This window comes from Aphelocoma coerulescens, chromosome 1 (genome assembly GCF_041296385.1).
Source record: "Aphelocoma coerulescens isolate FSJ_1873_10779 chromosome 1, UR_Acoe_1.0, whole genome shotgun sequence".
NCBI lineage: Eukaryota > Metazoa > Chordata > Aves > Passeriformes > Corvidae > Aphelocoma > Aphelocoma coerulescens.
The window spans coordinates 110,786,654-110,805,935 of record NC_091013.1 but is presented as its reverse complement, the minus strand read 5'-3'; the positions used below and the strand labels follow the sequence as shown (position 1 = coordinate 110,805,935).

The 19,282-nt window shown below is 39.3% G+C and overlaps 1 long non-coding RNA gene across 2 annotated transcripts; it reads right to left on the bottom strand.

The window, feature by feature from the left end:
* Positions 1 to 3,228: 3,228 nt before the first annotated feature.
* Positions 3,229 to 19,069, bottom strand: LOC138119901 (uncharacterized). 2 transcript variants are annotated; one of them, XR_011155662.1, is made up of 4 exons: positions 18,779 to 19,069; positions 15,943 to 16,045; positions 12,586 to 12,683; positions 3,229 to 3,355 (listed from the first exon to the last, which is right to left on the bottom strand). It is a non-coding gene; the product is annotated as an uncharacterized lncRNA (long non-coding RNA). The 2 variants fall into 2 exon arrangements; XR_011155656.1 differs by lacking the exon at positions 3,229 to 3,355 and adding an exon at positions 11,849 to 12,331.
* Positions 19,070 to 19,282: the final 213 nt, after the last annotated feature.

The following is a 19,282-nucleotide window of genomic DNA, read 5'->3' as shown; positions in this document are numbered from 1 at the left end:
TAACAAAAAATTGAAGGATTTGTCTTCAGCTGATGCCTCATCCCCTCCTGCTATCATCTATTTGCCATAGTCATATCAGGATAATAGTCTGAGAACATATTTTCTACAATGGATTGGACTCCCTTGTAAAACTGCACCTCTTCTAGCAAAGACTGTCCATGTTCTAACTGCCATGTGCAAACCTGGTCATGCCATTTCAAAATCTACATTTTAGTGCAAGACCAGGTACAGGGAAGGGGCAGAAAGAATGGCTGTCATGCTTTCTTTTCTATAGGGGAACTGAGGTCAACTATAACTCTACAGTTTAAAAATGAGATAAATGAAAGAACATGCATGAGATAATATAATATAAACTAAAACAAATATAATACAATAATAAAATACAATCAAACAAACAGCTGCAAAATCATGAATGGCTTGGATAAAGTAAAGAAGAAAACATTAATGTTTGTAATATGAGATTGAGAGGGAAGTCAGTGAAAGAAAGTACTTCTCATGCTATAATTAGATGATGTTACTCATTGCAGTAGCATTTTTTAAATCTGCTTAGAATATGAATGAGTAAAGAAGAAATGAGATTAAATAAAGGAAAGCTCCATGAATACCTATGAAATGCAGTGATGTAATTGAACTTCTGGTTCATCAAATCACAAACTACAGTTTACTTGCAAATGAACGACCAATTACAGAATTTGGAGACTATATTGGAGAAAAAATTACCCCATGTTTTCCGTTTCTTAAGACCTTTCCCAAAGCACTCCTAATTTGACCCTTTCAGAGGCCAGATACTGGGTTGGAAGCACCTTTAGTCTGCTCCTAACTGCTGTATTTACTGTCATAATCCTGGAAAAAGGTTTTAATTTTAATATGCTATCAGCTGAGCTGGCTCCTGAATGAGACAAAGAGGACATTCACTTGAATGTTATAACAACATTTTCCCTAACTGAGGAAAAATATCTGCTGTATTCATGAACACCTCGGGATGTTTTTATTGGTTGCACGGTTGTTGGTTGTTTTTTGTTTCAATAAGCAGTATTTCCATTTCATACATGAAAGACCATAGATTTTTCTTCATTGCCAAAAATTCTCACTTGTGATATGAAAGGTCTAGCAGCTACAGGGTTGACTGAAACTTTTTGAATACAAGTCATGTATACTTTACTAGGTGATTGAAGGGGCTCAGCTTGGCTCCAGCCAGCCTTTCTTTTACTTTCCAACTTGTTTATGGGTTTTCACGAAATAATTTTGATCACGTGTTGTGGAACCAACTGTGAACAGAGATTTCTCAGAGTCAGAAGTCCTGACTCCTGCTCTCTCCTGCTCCCCTTGCTGTCAGGCACCTGCCGTGTCTGATGGCCGCGTGCAGACGCTGAGCTGGCAAAGCCCTTGGGAAGAAATCAGTCAGGCTCTCTTCCTCTCTTTTTCTAACTTTTATTTTAATTCCACCAAAGAATTAATGTGCAGTATTAATTCAAACAACTCCTCTGCCAGAGAGCTCTGACATTGGGCAGCACTCTGCACGCTCTTGAATCCCACATTAGGTTTAATGTGCTCTGAGAGGTGGTGGGCATCTGACACGGCTCCAGGAGAGGAGGGAAGGAAAGAGCGAATCGGAGTCATTAGCAGGATTCTGAACCCAGCAGAAACGAAAGCCTCACACACTCCAACTGTTCTCTGCTGTCAGTGTGATTATTAACTTCATGATAACAATAAGTTTGTAAGCAAATTTGTAGCTCAGCTGGGGAAAAGATTGAAATAGACTACATTTTTTTTCTCTCTCATTAAACACTTCAAATACAACTGAGAGGAATTTTAATATTTAAAAACAGAGATTCAAAAGCTATTTACTTCTGGGCAGCTTATTCTAAAACCACCTCAGCTTATCTTTGCTCCCATGCATCTCTAATAAGCAAATATATGCTCACAGCTAAGTCTAGAAATGGAAATCATTTAAGTGTCTAAAGTGTTTCCGCTTAAAGGTTCTCTCCTCTACCCTGGCCTTGTTGTTCTTCTCATTTCAACATTGTTAAGATAAGCAGGTGAAGTTCTTTATTGATATTCATCATAAAAATACAGGATTTCCCCCTTTCCAGAAGACATGCCACTACTAATTTGGCCAAAAACAATCACCACGTGTCAGGCTATTCAACTCAACAGAAGCCTACTGCTGCTGCAGGTCATCTTGTTGTTTTACTGAGTATGGCTTTTGTTTCAGCTGCACCACAGAAATCCTCCATTTTTCCAGCATGAGCAGCCAGCTTTGTGAGCTGAGAGAGGACAAGACAGCAGGAAGCAGCACTTCAAGAATGAACCTTCTCCCTGGTCTGTGCAAGGATACTGGATGAGGGTACCAATGAGACTAAAAGGTTGATGTAAGCAAGAAAGAAGAGTTCAGGGGGTAGGGGCTTCCTAGAATTAACAAAGCCCCTCAGTATCTTGAGGCAACTTATACAGTGAAGTGGTGAAAAGACATAAATGTGTAACAGTAGCAAAACTATTAGTTTAAGTCTATAGCTTGTTTTTGACTGAATGGCTTTGTTTCACTAATGAAATTATTTTCTTTATTAAGGATAAAAGTATTTCCACTAAAGTCTCACTGAGCTTACTAAGCATATTTTCATTTATTTTGCTTCTTTCAACACAATAACAAGTGAAGGAAAGAAGAAACATTCCTACTACCTTTACTAAGGCCAAGATTATACTCAGAATAGTTCCTTAATTATCCTTACCTAGTATAGTCACTATTTAAAAATCTCACTCAATAGGTAAGGAAGAAATCTCTTTACAGTTACTAATTAAACACTAATAGCAGATAAAGCTTACTGGAAGAGTACAATGCCATTTTCAACTGTATTTCCTCCTTGAATATCATAGATATTTTCTCCAACATTTGGCTAGGCAGGTGGCCAGCAGGCACTGTCAAGATAATTTATGTCTCTTGTTTATTTGAATAATTAAAGTAACAACAGCACTGGAACCCTGCAATTTTTGCACAACCCCAGCTTACACAACAATTTCCCATTCCTCTGACTCTTGTCCTCTTCTCCCACGAAAGAAATCCCATGCATGAGAAGGAGGCTCCTAATGAATCAGTAAGGTCCAAGGAAGTAGATCTTTGTGAAAGGAACAAATTTCTGTGCAGTTAACCAACAAGAGAAGAAAACTCCACTAGCGACCTGCAAATCAGCCTCCTGTCCCATGTACAAAACCTCTCACACCCACCTCAGTTGTGTCCTTCTCCAGGGATCTCTGTGGACATCCAGCTTCACCCAGCCCTGCTGCTCGTGTGCTGCAGGCAGCATTTGGTGACTGACTGTGACTGCAGGCTTGGTATGTGTGAGCAGCTCCAATTCTCCTGTTTCAGAAGGACAGAGGGGTTAGTGCATAAACTGTAATCTTGAATTTTTACCAAGAAGTGGAAACCAGTATCAAGGGGCTCTGAATCTCATTTCAACTGTCACCCCATCATGTCTTCTTCGTGGCTGCACCTGCTCACATGGAAGTGAAGGAGCAACTGATTGTGATCTGGATTGATTCCTGTGAACAGCTAAATCTGAAGTATTCCACTAAATTTCATCAAAAAACTTGGTCAGGCTAAGAGACACATCACTGACCACAGGACAGCCAGAGTCACTCACAACAGGACTACACTCTTGACAGGTCTCTACATATTTTCTTTGTTGTTACCTTTCTTTTCTAGAGAACCCCATGTTTCAGGAGATTTTTCTGAGATTCGTGTGGTACGTGGATGTCTCCCTGTGCTATAGCAACATGGCTGGCCTTGCAATGCAACACTGCTGCATTTGATGGCTGTTTTTATAGCCCTCCTATACCTTTTCAAAACTGTCAGGTGGTCATAAAAAATGAGAAAACAAAGTGATCTAATGGAAAGCTTTTTTTTTGATGTCTTTAAAATAATTAGGAGCTCCAACTCCCGTACTCACAAGCCAGGGGCAAAGTCTGAAGCAACATAAATTATATAAATTGCTTTGCAGATGAGCACATTAGCTAAAAGAGGTCTGTTTTTTCCTGCTAGGCAGAATTATTTTGCACCAGTATGGGGGAACCAAACCTTTGCCATACTAATCCTCAATACTGGTGGGTGGCATTATAATCCTGGTATTATTGTTTGTGTTCTCTGATGAGTAATGTCCAGGACTCTGAGCTGTAAGGGAGCAAGTTCCTTTAGTTAGTAAAAGATTTTAGATTTTCATGTTCACAGAGTGGTCCTTCTGTTATGTTTTTTACCTCCATACACTTATCTTGCTATGAGTTAAAAAAAAAAAACCCAAGCCCAAAAAAACCCAACCAATCAATAGATAGTAGTTAATGTGGTACTTGTAACATGACAACTTGTTCACTTCCTCCAGTAAAAAATAAAGGATGTGCAGAGCAGGGTTACAATTTATGGAGTATTACCAGTCAGTCACTCAGTTTCAAGAGGCAGAATATTCTGCCTGTGTTATCTGCTGATTCATAGCATGACTGAATATTTTTCTCTTTTTAAAAGGCAATATTTTGAGACCATACATCTATTTCTTTGGAGAAGTCCAGAGCAAAAGCAGATGTCAGACATACATAAATGAGATGCTAAAATATGGTAAGCATATCTGACAGTTCAAAATACATTATTTCTTTGCTGTCTGTCTCAGTGAATTTCTGAAAGAGAAAATAATATTACCTCCTCTATTGCAAATTGTATTATGAGACAGAATAGTTTTGTTCTATAGCCCTGGTAATCTTGTATTTCTACTGCTAGAGAAATTGGTTTTAGTCTGGGACATTTCTTGACTTGAATTCTACTTCTTTCAACATATCAGTCCAGCAACAAAAAGCTTTTATTTTGGTAAACTTGTGGTTTTGGAAGAATGTTTGCTGCCATGTTGAAAATCCTGACACCACGTCTCTTATTTTACAGATGAGTGTAACAGTCTTGGTGCTAAACTGCCCTTTGCTTTAAGAAAATATATTTATTAAACTTCTCAGCTAGATTTTCTTCTGAAAAAAACCACAAAACCAATAACCCACCAAACAAAAAATGAAAGTATTTAAAAGCACTCTGTTCAGACAATTGGAATGACATTTCTGTATATATTTCTGGTTTTGGTATTCTGCTTATTTTCTTATTCAGCTTCTTATTCTTCTGCTTTCTTATTCTGCTTTATTGTTTCCTAGGTTTTGGTATTCTGCTTATAGCTCTATAAAACCTATTCTTTTCAAAGTGCTGTTCATTGTCAACTGTTATTTTGAAAAAATTACAAGGCCACTTATTCCCTTACTGAGCTGCTACAATTCAAAGTTGTTTACATACACATGTTCATGCTCATATTTATTGATAAATATATATAAATTCCTAGAGGGAAAAAGTTTCCAATTTCAGTATAAATACACTTAGAATATACAAGAGGAATTTAAAAATACATATGATTGCAAAAATACCCGCTTAAAATTAATATTTAAAGGAAATCAAGTCCTTTAAAACTGAGATTCTGCCATGGTAATCTATTTGATTCAAATAAGGAATTTATCTCAAATGCAAGCTGTCTTATAGTTTTGTCAGAGGCAGGCCAAGCATCCTGTGTGAGTTCAGGACCCTGTGTGGTGATTTCCTTTTAGCAAGCAGCAATTACAAGGATTAGGGGCCGGGGCTCAGCTCGGTGGAGATGAGGAGTATTTAGCCATTTCCCTGGTGTTGCTCTGGGGCACACAGACAGGTTCCCATGGGCCCTGAGCAATGGAGCCTCTTCCACCAGCAGGCACCAGAGCAGGTCCCTTTTGCTGCTGCTGCAGCTCCAAATGTCACATACCACAGGTGATGCTCGTTACAGGAGCTACGGGGATATAAAGGAGAGCATGGATTATTGCTGATGGTGGAGTGCCAGAGGTTAGTGAAAAGCTGGATTGTCTGCTGGACCAGAGTAGATAAGAACACAAAAGGGCACAGAAATGAATTTGAATACAGCCACTTATCAGTGTGCCTTTTAAACTACATTATGCTGCATATAATGGTGTGCTGTTAGCACTAAAATTGGGAGTCCCCTTTTATGAGCGTACTAATTTATTAACATCAATTTGTGTCACCATTTTAGCATTTCCTCTACTTCCCTGAGCCAAGGAGTAAGACACCAAGTCAGCTAAATTCAGATAGAATTCAAGTGGCTCTAGTTCTTTTCAAACAACTATTGCTTTCTACTGATGTAGCTCTCTGTTGGCTGCTGTATTGTTTTCTCCACAATAAAAACAAAGAAACACATATAAAAAAAAAAGATGTTTATGATTTGGAATAAATTGTAGCTTTACTATTCTTTATTACTGGAAACCATCCAATTATTATGCAAAAGAATAAAAAAAAAGGATCATTTATATACCATACTGTTAAATTTTATATCGAGTGATATGATAAAATAGCCAACTGGGACAACGGGTGGGGAATGGGAGGAATGCCAGATTTTATTTATGTCATGTTTATAGTTAGCAATGTTTATCCTTTTTTGTCAGTTAAAGGAACATTAAATAGAATTATCTTGGATTTATGGTAAGTAATAAAGCAGATATTTTTTTCCATGAATGCTCAATTAGATTAAAGTATACAGTCACAAGAGCAAATATGCACCTATTTATGATTCCTTTCCTGAGGCCATCCTCATGTGCCTCTCCTGAGACTGCAAGAATCTGGAAGACTTTGGACAAAACACTGCATGTGTTTACTGTAGCACATATGTAAACATAATGCAAGACTGATGAGACTGAAACATGGAGTTCAGGGATCATGAAAGAGAATGGAAAGGATACAGAAAAAATGTTAGCACCAGACTTAAAGAAACACCAAGTGGAGATTCCTGGAGAAAATTATCACTGGCATAGACTCTGACATTTTTGTCAGGAAGGGATCTGTCATCCAAAGTCCGGGGACAGATTTACATTTCTTCTCCTGGAACATGATATCCCTCTAAACTCTTTTAAAATGTGATGATACCATTTCAAACCACACCTGGTATCCTTTTTTCTTACTTTAAGGTTGTGTCCTATGTAAGAGAACACCTTTGTGAAACAAGGGAAAGGTAAGCAGCATCAAGTTTCATGTTTTTCAACAAGGTTAAACCAGCAGTTCAAGTTTGGGGATTTAGTATTTGCTGTTGTGTATGCTCATATACAAAATAAAGGAAAAAAAAGACCAATTGTTTGAATCAATTCATCTCAAAACATTCTGTGAGGCTTAAATTCTGGCTCAGTCTATTGAATGCCATTTTTTTGATTTGATAAAATGTCTAGCCATTGCTGTCACAAAAAAAGAGAAAAAAATCCACTTCATTAAGATCATTTTGTGCTGCCTCACATGCTGCCTTCAGCATAATTTTACACTGAGCTTAACTTGTTGCACAAGGACTTTGTCACACATCAGGCAGGTAGCACAGTGATGCTTCTCAGCTCCAACACAGAGATGTTGCCTAAAAGGAGTTATAGCTGGGAAAATGCCAGACCTCCTGGGACCTAAGCAAGACAGGTAATTGATGGTGCCACGGCCAGCAGCTCTGAAACCTGCTGTTTCTCCTCATTTCTCTTTAATCCACAGCAGAACATCATTCATGCTGTACTAATAACAAGGATTATATTATCACATGCTGTACTTCCAAACAGACTCTTCTCACTGACAAACAAGCGCAGACTTTTAGGATTCTGCTTCAGTTTCATGCCAACAAACTAAAGGTGCAAACTTCTGTGCTCTTTGATTCCTGAATTTTCCATGCCTCTTTTGACCTTCCTATGCATCTTACAGGGATATGCAATCAAGGAGCTATTGTTCGAAATGTTATCCTTCATACACAGAATAACTGAAACACTCGGGCAAGTTTTAAAATTCATCTTGCTTGCTCACTTTGTTGAAAGTTATCTGACAATCCCTATTGCTTCAGATTTTCTCAGTTCATATTTATTATTAACATGTTCTTTTATGATGGCCTAGGATGTAAGTCATTGCAAGAAAATCAGTTTTATTTACCTAGCACAGAAAGGTAATATTTATTACATACACAAATGCTACACATTTCTATTATTCATTAGAGTGACATAACCCTATGTGCTTTCATTTTTTATCAGTGCAGAAATACCTTTGATGTTTGTGAGACAAGGAAGACTGTGGTCTTCCCATACCATCCAGAGCCAAGGTGACTGATAGAAGTCTACATACACAGCAATCAAGTGCAAAATTCTGAGACCCCCCAGCACCAGAAACTGGTCTGTGTTACACAGCAATAATTTGTTCCACAGGTTTTGTGTGTTGAAGGTACATAATCCTCCAGTGTCTTCCTCCAACTGTACACACAGAATCACAGAATCATTTTGTTAGAAAAGAGCTCCAAGATCATTGAGTCTAACCTTTGACTGATCACCACCTTGTCAACCAGGCCAAGGCACTGAGTGCCATGTCCAGTCATTTCCTGAACACCTTTAGGGATGGTGACTCCACCACCTCCTCGGGGAGCATGTTCCAGTGGTTTTCAACTCTTCCTTTGAAGAAATTATTCCTGATGTCTGACCTGAACCTCCCCTGGCACAGCTTAAGGCCATTTCCTAGCCCTATCATTTGTTTCCTGGTAGAAGAGACCGATCCCCACCCGGTTCCACCCTCCTTTGAGGGAGTTGTAGAGAGTCGTAAGGTCCCCCTGAGCCTCCTTTTCTCCAGGCTAAACACCTCCAGCTCCCTCAGCTGCTCTTGACTTGTGCTCCAGACTCTTCCCCAGCTCTGTTGCCCTTCTCTGGACATGCTCCAGCCCCTCAACCTCTTTCTTGTAGAGAGGGGCCCACAGCTGGACAGGGGGACAATCACTGCCCTGGTCCTGCTGCCACATTATTGCTGATACAGGCCAGGTGCCATTGGCCCTCTTGGCCACCTGGGCACTGTTGGCTCATGTTCAGCTGCTGTTGACCAGCACCCCCAGGTCCTTTTCCTCTGGGCAGTTTTCCAGCTAGTCTTCTCCAAGCCTGTAGTGCTGCCTGGGTTGTTGTGACTCAAGTGTGGCACCCAGCACTTGACCTTGCTGAACTTTACACTGTTGGCCTTGGTCCATCAATCCAGCATGTCCAGATCCCTCTGCAGAGTCTTCCTACCCTACAGCAGATCAACATTCTCACCTAACTTAGTGTTGTCTGTGAACTTACTGAAGGGTACATTCAATCCCCTCATCCAGATCATCAATAAAGGCATTGAACAGGACTGGCCCTGACACTCTTAGCCTTGGGGAACCTTAGCTTATCCCACAAACTACTGAAAAAGAAATAGAGAATCAAAGAGAAAATGTAAGCTGTAACTCACCAATATCCCTTTGTACTCACCTCTGCTCTGTGTGCTCCCTCAGCAAACAGCACCAGGGCTGTCACCCCAGCAAGGCTGTCTCCCTCCCTGCCAGGATGAGGAGCTGTGCCATTCAAGGGCAGAGAGATTCCTGCTGAAGCAGCCAGCTTTGCTACAGGGCTCGTGCACGGCACAGCACGGGCCTGTTCAAAGCATCTCCACAGGCTTTTGTTCTTCCCTGCTGCTCCTCTAAACCAGAAGTTGTGATGCTGGGGGTTACACCAGGCTGGTTCAGGCTCCTGTATTGTTTGGCTGAGAGACAAACACCTCTCCAACAGCGACTGCTAATAAAACCCAGAGCAAACACATAGGAAACCTTGTTTCATGACCCTGATGATTCCTGTGAATTGTGTTAAGGATATGCCCCAAATAGCTTAATTCCTGGTGCAAAATGCCCTCCTTCCCCAGAGGGACAGAACCTGATGGCTTCTCAGATCTTACTTGTTTGGCCACTGAGAAAAGAACGAGTTGAACAGTCAGAAAAAGGTGGAAAAGTTAGTCAGCAAGGAGCATTGTGGCCAGCCAGCAAACAAACCCTCTCTCCCTCAGCAGTGATTAGTCTGTCTGCCACAAAGGCTTACAGTAACGGTGCTTTAGCTAAAGAACAATAACCTGCATAAAACTTATTTGTAGCTCAGGCAGTTTAACTAGAAATTTAAGCCATCGGTAAAGCCTCTTTTAAGTTTTAATTTAATTTAATCTTCTCCTCGGGGCATGGAGTATGCACAGGAAGAAACTGTTATTATATTTTTCATGAGAGAGAAAAAAAAGTAAAAAAAAAATTTGGTGAGACTGATGGGGATGTGGAGCAGTGCTGAGGTGGGGGCTGGGGGGAGCTGAGCAGTTCAAACGCCTTCAGGTGAACCCTGGAGAGAAAGTGACTTTTCGGCTGATGGCACCAGAGATTGTGGATGAATGGAGGCAGATCATGAAAGTCAGATATCAAAAGAGAGATCAGAGCAAGCTATTAAAATGTACATTTATATTGCTAAATATTTTTAGGATTGCTGAGTTGAGACAGCTAGCAAACAGCACATCATGGAGAACATTGATTGAAAAGCTCACTGGGTTGGGAAAGAATTTTTCATTTCATAAGTCATTTGCTGTAACCATTCCAAAAAGTCAGCAGATTTTTAAAATTAATGAGAGTTGTTTCTGTGATGAAGTCTGGCTTGATGGCCACTTCCTTCCCTGAGTTTTCTCGGGAGAACTGAACCTCATCCTTTTGTGCCATTAAAATTTTTCAGTCAGTAATGCTAATTCATTTGGCATGTACACAGCATGAGAAATTATCTTATTCTGTTTGTAGAACCCCATACAGATACTATGCTTTCCAGAGATTTTAAGTCTAGCTCCAAAGAGCTTTTTTTAAGGAGCTGATACAATATATTGAGTAAACAGTGGAGCAGAAGGATTTTCATTAAAAATTGCAACAACTACATTTTTTCAGTTGATCTGGAAGTCTACTGTTTTTTAAATTAATACAGTATTACTATTTATTTAATTATGTCCAGGTAGCTATTTAAGTCTTCAAACAAAAGATAAAAATTCCCTGGCCATATTCCACTTCTGGAGTGGAAAACAGACACTAGATAAAAATATCAACATATCTGTTACTCAAAATAGGCATTTTTATTGCTCTCCATTGATCGCTCTCCAGTACCAATTTTAATTTCAGAATAAGATACCTCAGCATACATACCAGTCAAGCCAAAGCTACTTCAATAAATACCTGCCATCTTTTTGACCTAGTATAGATAAAACCAAAAATATCATTTTCTGAGCATATTGCCAAACATTAATTGATTTTAGCAAATTTTAGGAATCTAGATATGCTTTTTCTTCTACAAAATGTAGGCATTTCAAAATAAAAGGAATTAATCTCAGTAGTGACTTGTTCATTGCAGACAGAAATGTCACACGAGTATAGGCCTTCTGCTCATTGAAAGTTTTCCTTATAGCAAGATCCAGAAAAACCTCCAGGACATTACATATAAAGGTGTGAAAGTCTAACAAACAGTAATTAACACCTAACATTTGCCAGGTTGCTGGAATTAATCTCGTTACTAATATTCTACTGAGAACCAGCAAGGGTTGTGAGGACCAAGCTGCCGTGTGCAGCCTGAGCTGTTGTCCTGTATGAGCTGTTTTCTCTCTGTTGGCTGCAAGAGAAGCCCAGATGACAACACTGCCGATGATGTTAGTCAGATGGAGTAAATGCCATCCCTAGGTGCTTGTGCACCAGGTACAATCTCAGCTATACACTGCATTGTCACTGAAATTGCTGCTGTCCATAGCCTCGTGAGGGCTGGAGATTTCATTTTCCTCGTGTTTATTAAATTTATTAAATTACGTTAACAATAATAACATATATTATGTCATCCTGCTACTGTTTGTCTTGCCCTTTCTTTCTTTCACTTCAAACACATGGAAAAATAGTGTACTGATTTGATCAACTAATTTGCATATGCATTTTACTTTGCAAATTATCTCACTATTCCAGAGCTTTAACCAGTCTGGACCACTATCCTATAGCAGTCATGGCAACTGTTTTGCTTTGTCAAATGAAAGAGGTTTCTTTCCAACTTTTATTTTTGTGTCTCCTACTGAAACAAATGTAATTATGAAGAAAATAAATTTCCATGACAATCATTCAGAGTTGTAGTTTAATTCCTAATGGTTTAATATAAGTTTTAATTTCTAAAATTTATTCTGAATGAAATGTAAATGTAAACAGTAGCAGAAGCTTTTAAGACAATTTAATCCACAAATTTTTTGTTCACATAAATTAAGTCTTTCCAATCCTCTTTGTCAACAGCCTCTTTTATATTTACATATTGCACAATCAGGAGTCGGAAATCTAAAGTTTTCTTAAGAAAGAAAACTTACAAGAGGATATACCCAAGGGAAATTGATCTAGGCCAAAATCAGCAAAATTTTATGTGTTTCTATCAACCTCTGCCTCCCATGGTCTTCTTTCTGAAGAATCAGAAAAAAATAAATATTAAGGAGAACCAGAAAAATATGATGATGGAAATACAAGGAGAGAAAAATAACAGAAGGGTGGAAGTGAGAAGCTGGTAAGTTCAGCGACATAGAAAGAGCTTGCAGATTTGGGCCAAACAGCATCCTCGGGGTAAGGCACAAGAAACAGCTGCATAAAGCTGATTGTAGGATTCCTGGCAGCTGTATTTTCCTGGTTCATCTTGTCATAGTGTAGGTTCTTTTCTTACCTCATCTCAGCCTCCCTTGGCCATACTTTCCCTGTGTTGCCTGAGTGTCCAGGCTACCCTCATTCCTCAGCAGTCAAAGAGATGGAGGATGGGCAAAGCTGGAGAGAGAGAGAAAAAATAAATCTGTATGAAGGCAGGAAGAAAGTGCTACTGCACTCGTTCCACAAGTCCCTGATGCTCTTCTTTGGGTGCCAGGCACAGACCTTGACACTTCTCTTCCCCTCCTTTATCTCAGAGGCCTCAGGCTACACCGCAGTGCCCGTGGCTCACCCTCGCTCTCAGTTGTTGTTCCTTCCATTGCCATTTCAACACCTTTTGATTCTTTTGATTCTTGACATCTTTAACAGGGAAATCCCCCCACAAACCTCACTATAAAATTGCTTGGATGGGAACACAGCAAATTTCTCTAGGATTGCAAACGCACGAGCATTTCTGACCAGTTCCTCCTCATTTCAGGGGCAACCCACAGTTTCCTCTTACCCCTCTATGACGTGAGGGGCCCTGAGTACATGTGACCTTCCCTTGCTGCCCTGCATCAGTTCTTTGGGAGGGAGCACTGTCTTTTTAGGCAGTGGGAACACTTTCCAGACAAACATCACCTCATGCTGAAACCTGCAGCGTTCAGGGACATCCACAAGAGTTCTGTGGTTCTTTCTGATTCTTCTCTTCTGCTCACATCCTGGTGTCTGCCTCTCCTCCCGGTCCAGGTCACTTCACTGTCCTCCCAGCTGGTCTCTGCCAGACACCCTCCCCCTGGACCCCCCTCTTCCCTCTCCAGACTCCCTTTTATATGGAAAGTGGCTTCCCCACACATTGCTCCCGAAGTTGCTGCTCATTCTTCTCCCTACCAGGCTGTCTCCACCCTGTCTCTCAGATGGGGTCTAATCCCCTATGCTTTGTCTGCACAGGGACTGTAAACTTTTCATATACGATGCTGCTGCTGTCACGTATTTGCTCAGGCCTATAAGTCATTGCTTTATAAAGGACCAAAATTCATTTCTTTGCCTTCAGAACTATTAGTCTATTCAGGTACCAATCCAGATGCTATTTAAATGACAATTGGGTTCACAGAATATGGCTTCCAAGTATTTTAATTTGATTAGGAATCAATCCTTCTTAATTACTTTTACAAATAATTCCCATTTTCCATCTGGAAATAGAGATAAGCCTGCATGTATATATATTTTGCTCTGAGATTGAAAAACAAAATGGTTCTATAATTGTGTATCTGATAAATTGGACAAAAGAGAGATGACAACTTTTAAAGAATTTAAAACCAGATCTGATTCCGGTAATAATCCCTAAAAAAAACTCCACTAATCATATTAGCAGAAAATAATCTGTAAAGTGTAAAGCAAATTAAGTGCACGTCAGAGCAAGGCAGAAGTTGTATAATTTGGGGGATAGATAAGTGATTAACCCAGTGAGATGACTTGGTTAAAAAAAAATCTGAAAAAGCTCTAAATTCACAGCAGGTGTCAAACCCCAAAGATGACACTGATACTTTTTACTATTTTACAATAAAGATGTACATGTACACATGGTTAGTTTAAAGGTATTGGTGAGATAGTCCATAATATGCTAAAACCAGGAAACTGAAATCAATTTTATTTAAAAATCTTTATCTCTATACTACTTAAAAGACATTCATTTGAAAAATTACAAGAAACATTAAAGTATTATAGTGCATGTTCAAGTTTTTGCCCTTCACACTCCCAAATGTGATATTAAATAACTTTGTGGAGAAGCTATATAAGGAATAACAGATACAAATGTATTAAATTTTGACCATGTACAAAAACTAAGCCAACTATTGCTGTTTTTCCAGGTCTGTGGTAGAAATAGCAGGAGCAGCTACAGTGTCACACAAAGAACAGCTGTGGTACTGTACAAAAGAAAGAATAGGACAGGGAGTGGCTGCAACAAAATGTACCATAGAAAAATTATATCTCTGAGGGTCCTTTTTCCTATTGACTAAAAATGATAAATGATTCTTTAAAGAAATCAAAAGCTATAAAAAATATATGTGAGACCTATGTTTCTTTCCGGTTTGCTCACTCTGAAATATAAACAGAGCAAACCTTGTAGTTGTGCATAGACACATTTCTTGCCTTTATTTTTTTTAATTTGTCGAAATTTCTCCTGGAATTGCAGGCACAGTATTGCCATACCTCATGCACAATAAGCTGTTAGACTTGGAACAGAGACGGAGTCCAGTGCTCACCTGACTAAGGTGGAGATCTTTTCCCAAGGCTGACAAAGCACACAGCTAAATCATCTCCATACAGAGCTATGTCCCTGATGCAACTCTATGCTCAAATGCATCATAAACATAGCTCTGGAAAGGAGACACCACCTATGACCACGACCTTCTGACTCTGGAACTTCTGGGAAGAAGAAATGGCATGGGCTCCTGGCTGTTTCCACACCTTCCATCCTCTACATCTCACTTCATTGCCAGTCCCTTCTCTGGCTTCCTGAGGGTGGTCCCACTGCTTGACTGGTCAGCATGGACACAGAATTAAATAAGCCATGTTTGTGAAGAAGAGAGAAGCAAGATGCCCTATCCTGTATTTGCTCTGTGACCAAGAAAGCACAGAGAACCCCACCACAAAGCTGCTCTGAACTGCGGATCCCTTGCACACTTACTATTATAAGTCAGACTTCTGAGATGTTTATGTTTCCTTTACTTCTGCTGGGATTGGACATTGACTAGTAATCCCAAAATTAGTAAGTTTTGCTAGGATTTAAAAGAAACTATTTAAAATTCAGTGTAAAATGGGACAGCTAAAATAAGAAAAATCAGAATAAATAAAAGTTACATTTGTACTGCCAATTCAAACACACATTTTCTTTTTAACAGTTCAACCATACAGCCTCTGCAGTAAAACACTTTGTAAACTTTATTAAGATGAACAGGGCTTAAGTATATACACATAAAGTTAGGGATTTGTTGGCTAATATTAACCTAGATTCAGGTAAGTATTGGGTTTTTGACCAAAAGCTCAGCATAAAACATACACAATACACAATGAATCTCGAGTTCTTTAACAGTTAAGCATCTAGTCCAAGTTATGTAAAAACTTCAGGATCTTTCCAAATGCATACACCAGCCATTTCCAGAGGCAGTCAGAGTAAGATCCAGGTGAACTGAGATACCCCTCTGCATGCTAGTTTTGACTGGAGGTACATTCTGGACCGACAAACTGGAAGGTGCACCTCACAGCCCAGCACTCCCTAAAGCACCTACCCCTAGAATTACAGAATCACAGAATGGTTTGGGTTGGAAGGGACCTTAAATATCATCTCGTTCCAACCCCCCAATTAGATTCAGTTGTAGACACCTATTGTACATACACAGCCCTGTCTGTCTCCACTGGTGACAGATAACAACTTCAATCACAATGGTTGTGGGTGATGCATCTCCTCTGCCGGGTGGAAGAATAGATATTCAGTGCTTCTGAAAAGGAGAAAAAAATATTTGGAAATCTTAAACAGTTCAGAAACAGGTATACCCTTATTTTTAGACTGGGAACTACATAATGTTAAACTACAACGTCTCTGTATAATTGCTGTTTAGCTAAAGGGACATAGGGGCCAAATTTGAACTGGGTTTGTTTTTTTTTTTTTTTCCCTAAACAAGTCCTGCCAGTGCACAAAAATTGAAGTGAAGACACATAACCATATACATGTATCTATAGGTACACGACATTTGTGTTTAAAATATAAAGATATTTTCAGACAGATTTGCATTTTGGCCATTTTGCTGTATGGTAGATATGTTTGCTTACAGATTCTGCACTATTCAGTAAGGCAACAAAAGCAAAAAATTAGTTCATCAAGTCAGTCACTGAATGAAAGTGTGAGCATATAATTTCATTTTTTTCTCTTTTCTCCAGCTGGTTTGAGCACACTGAAAGAGTTTCACATGTTCCTTGGACTCCTAAAATGGCTTCAATATAACCTGACACAGACAATTTCAGTCTAACAATAAAGGAAATCAAAATACATAATGCAGAATCATTCAGAGCTGCTGGGATTTTAAAATCCCATGCCCTTTGAGAAACTTTCAAAATAAATGAAATGTTTTATTAATTCTAACAGCTTAATGTACAGAACTAATAGACGTGTAGTCTATTATCATCATAAAAATCTTTGTCTTCTCCCATAATGCATTAATTTCTTTATACAGACAGATTGCATGGCTATGTTTGTATGACACTTTTTTCCCACTCAGATCAATTCTAAGACCTCTGAACTAAAGAAAATCATCTTTCTAAATGGAATACTAATTTTAGCTAAGCTGCTTTTGAAGACTATGCTCTTTTAAAAAAAGCCAAAGCTCCATACAAAAGGTAGGGAGAAGAGGGAGAGTGTAGCTGATGAAATGCAAATGAGGCTTTTCTCAGACAGCTGGCTGCTTGGGGATGACATGTGTGATGAATGGCTCTTAAAACATGAGCAGGCATCAAGCTCCAATTCAGTGTCAGACTGGCAAAAACAGCAGCATTACTGGATGCTTCCTTTAATTAATGCAACACTTCTGCATTAGTCCGGACACTGCCGATAAACGGGAAAGAACTGATATCAGTGGTAATATCAGAAATCTTTCAACCTTGAAGCTGGGATGCATTAGCCAAAAGCTGCAGTATCGTAAAAGGTTTAATTGTATTTGTAATGTACCAGTGCACCATGACAAAAATGGGAGATAGTGTAGGCAGGACAGAGTAAGCCAGTGATAAATGAGTGTGAGTGAGCGATTATGAAGCAGGGAGGAGTGTGGAAACAGACAATAGACAGCAGAGGGGAAGGGGCAGGAATGGGGGGTTATGATAGCAACACCTACTCCAATGTGAAAAGCAGGTAACAAGGAAAACCTGGTTATAATTTTGAGAAGGGCTACAAGCACAAAGCCGTTTAACATAAATCTTTCCTCCTAAATAGGTTTCATTGACAAAGTGAGATTTACCATTGCACCTACTTCTAGCAGGACTTCATGGGCAAGGCTTCGTGAGCCAGTTATCTGCTACAAAGCATTACAACTCACTAAATCAAACACACAGCACAAGGTTTTCTATTAATTGCATACCAAAGTAATATGATACACACACTGTTCATCTGTTGTGCTGAAAATTATGTTTTCTGCCACAACATACCATAAAACTCCCATGCAATTTTTATGCTGTCACATAGTCAGCAAGTGTATGTAATAATAGCAATAACAGCTTTCTTGAGATTATTTGAAAATAAAGACTAATCTTCCACTGAAAGTATCAGAGCCTTTCACACTGCAAGGCTACAAAGCATTCATGTGCAAGTTGTTCCTGTTTTGTGATTGCCATCAGTTGCAAACATTTCTGAAGACTCCATCTTCCTAGCAAGTAGGCTAAGGCACATAATTAAGATTAACAAGTTCTGGGGAGGTTCTTGAAAATGGCCTATGCTTAGTGTTTCTGAGAAAGGTGAAGTATTCCTGTAATGTACTCAAAGTGATTTGCTGTTTCTTGATGACACCTTTATTCATGTGGTGGCCTTTTGAAACCATTCCAGTTGTTCTCTCCCTTTTTCGTGCACACAAGAGGCATTTATTGTGTGCACCAAGTATTTACTGAGTAGTTTCAAAACTGGGGGTTTTTCTCTTTTTAATTAAACTTTGTTCTATGAAGCCAAAAAAAAAAAAAATCTGTTGCTTTTAAAATGAACACCAAGATGAATTACTGTCAATGCTTATCTTCAGGTGTGAGGAGAGAGCAAGGGAAGAGACAGACACTGGAGAAAGAAACGTTTTCAGACATCAAAAACAGATGCTGAAACTATATCATATGACATAGAGAGGACTTCTTTGACCACAGTACAGAAAAAAAAAGTATTTTGGCATTCATGTGCATGCTTTTCTTATTGTATTAGACCACAGGTGAGAGAAATTTTATCAGTTGAGAAACTACTATATATATAAAAATATAACTATAACTATGAATATACTTACTTGAACTGAGGCTAAAGACATTAAAAAACCCTTACAAATTTTTTCAAGTTCAGCACGCTTTCTTAAATATAAAGGAACTGTAGAAAAAAAGTGAAATATAGATATTTGTTGCAGATATTTAAGTGGTTGTCTTCAGTGAACTTCTAAATTGTTTTCCTTAATACAATATTTCTGTATTATTATGCACGGATATGTTTTAGTACTTACAGAAATGTCTGAATAGAAGGTAAGCTGGCCAGTGTTATGGCGTGAAAGCTTTGCCCAGGAGAGAAGGGCAATAGAAGGTTAGGGTTTTTTTTTCCTTGCTTGACTGTGGTGATGCAATGTTTTTATTGTGTTTTTATATGTTCTTTGTATATCCTTTGTACCCCAGTGGTTCATCCCTACCTTCCCCACTCCTACTCCCAGTTGGTTTACCCAGACCCAAGCCACCCCGCCGCTGTTCCCAATGTGGTTATCTCCTCCCTTTGTTCTGGCTCTTTCTCTATCAATCACCCAAACCCCTCCTGTTGTTCCCAAAAGTTCAATGTCCATCACCTGAGCCCTCCCTAATTACCCTAATATGGTCCCGTCAGTAACCTCGATGCCCCATTGGGGCATGTGACCACCTCTCCCTCCATTGGACCAGGTGTGAGTCCATCCCTCCAGCATCCCTCCCTCCTAATCCGCTTATTGGTCCCTAGTTGGTGTAGGCGTGGTCGTGTTGCAACT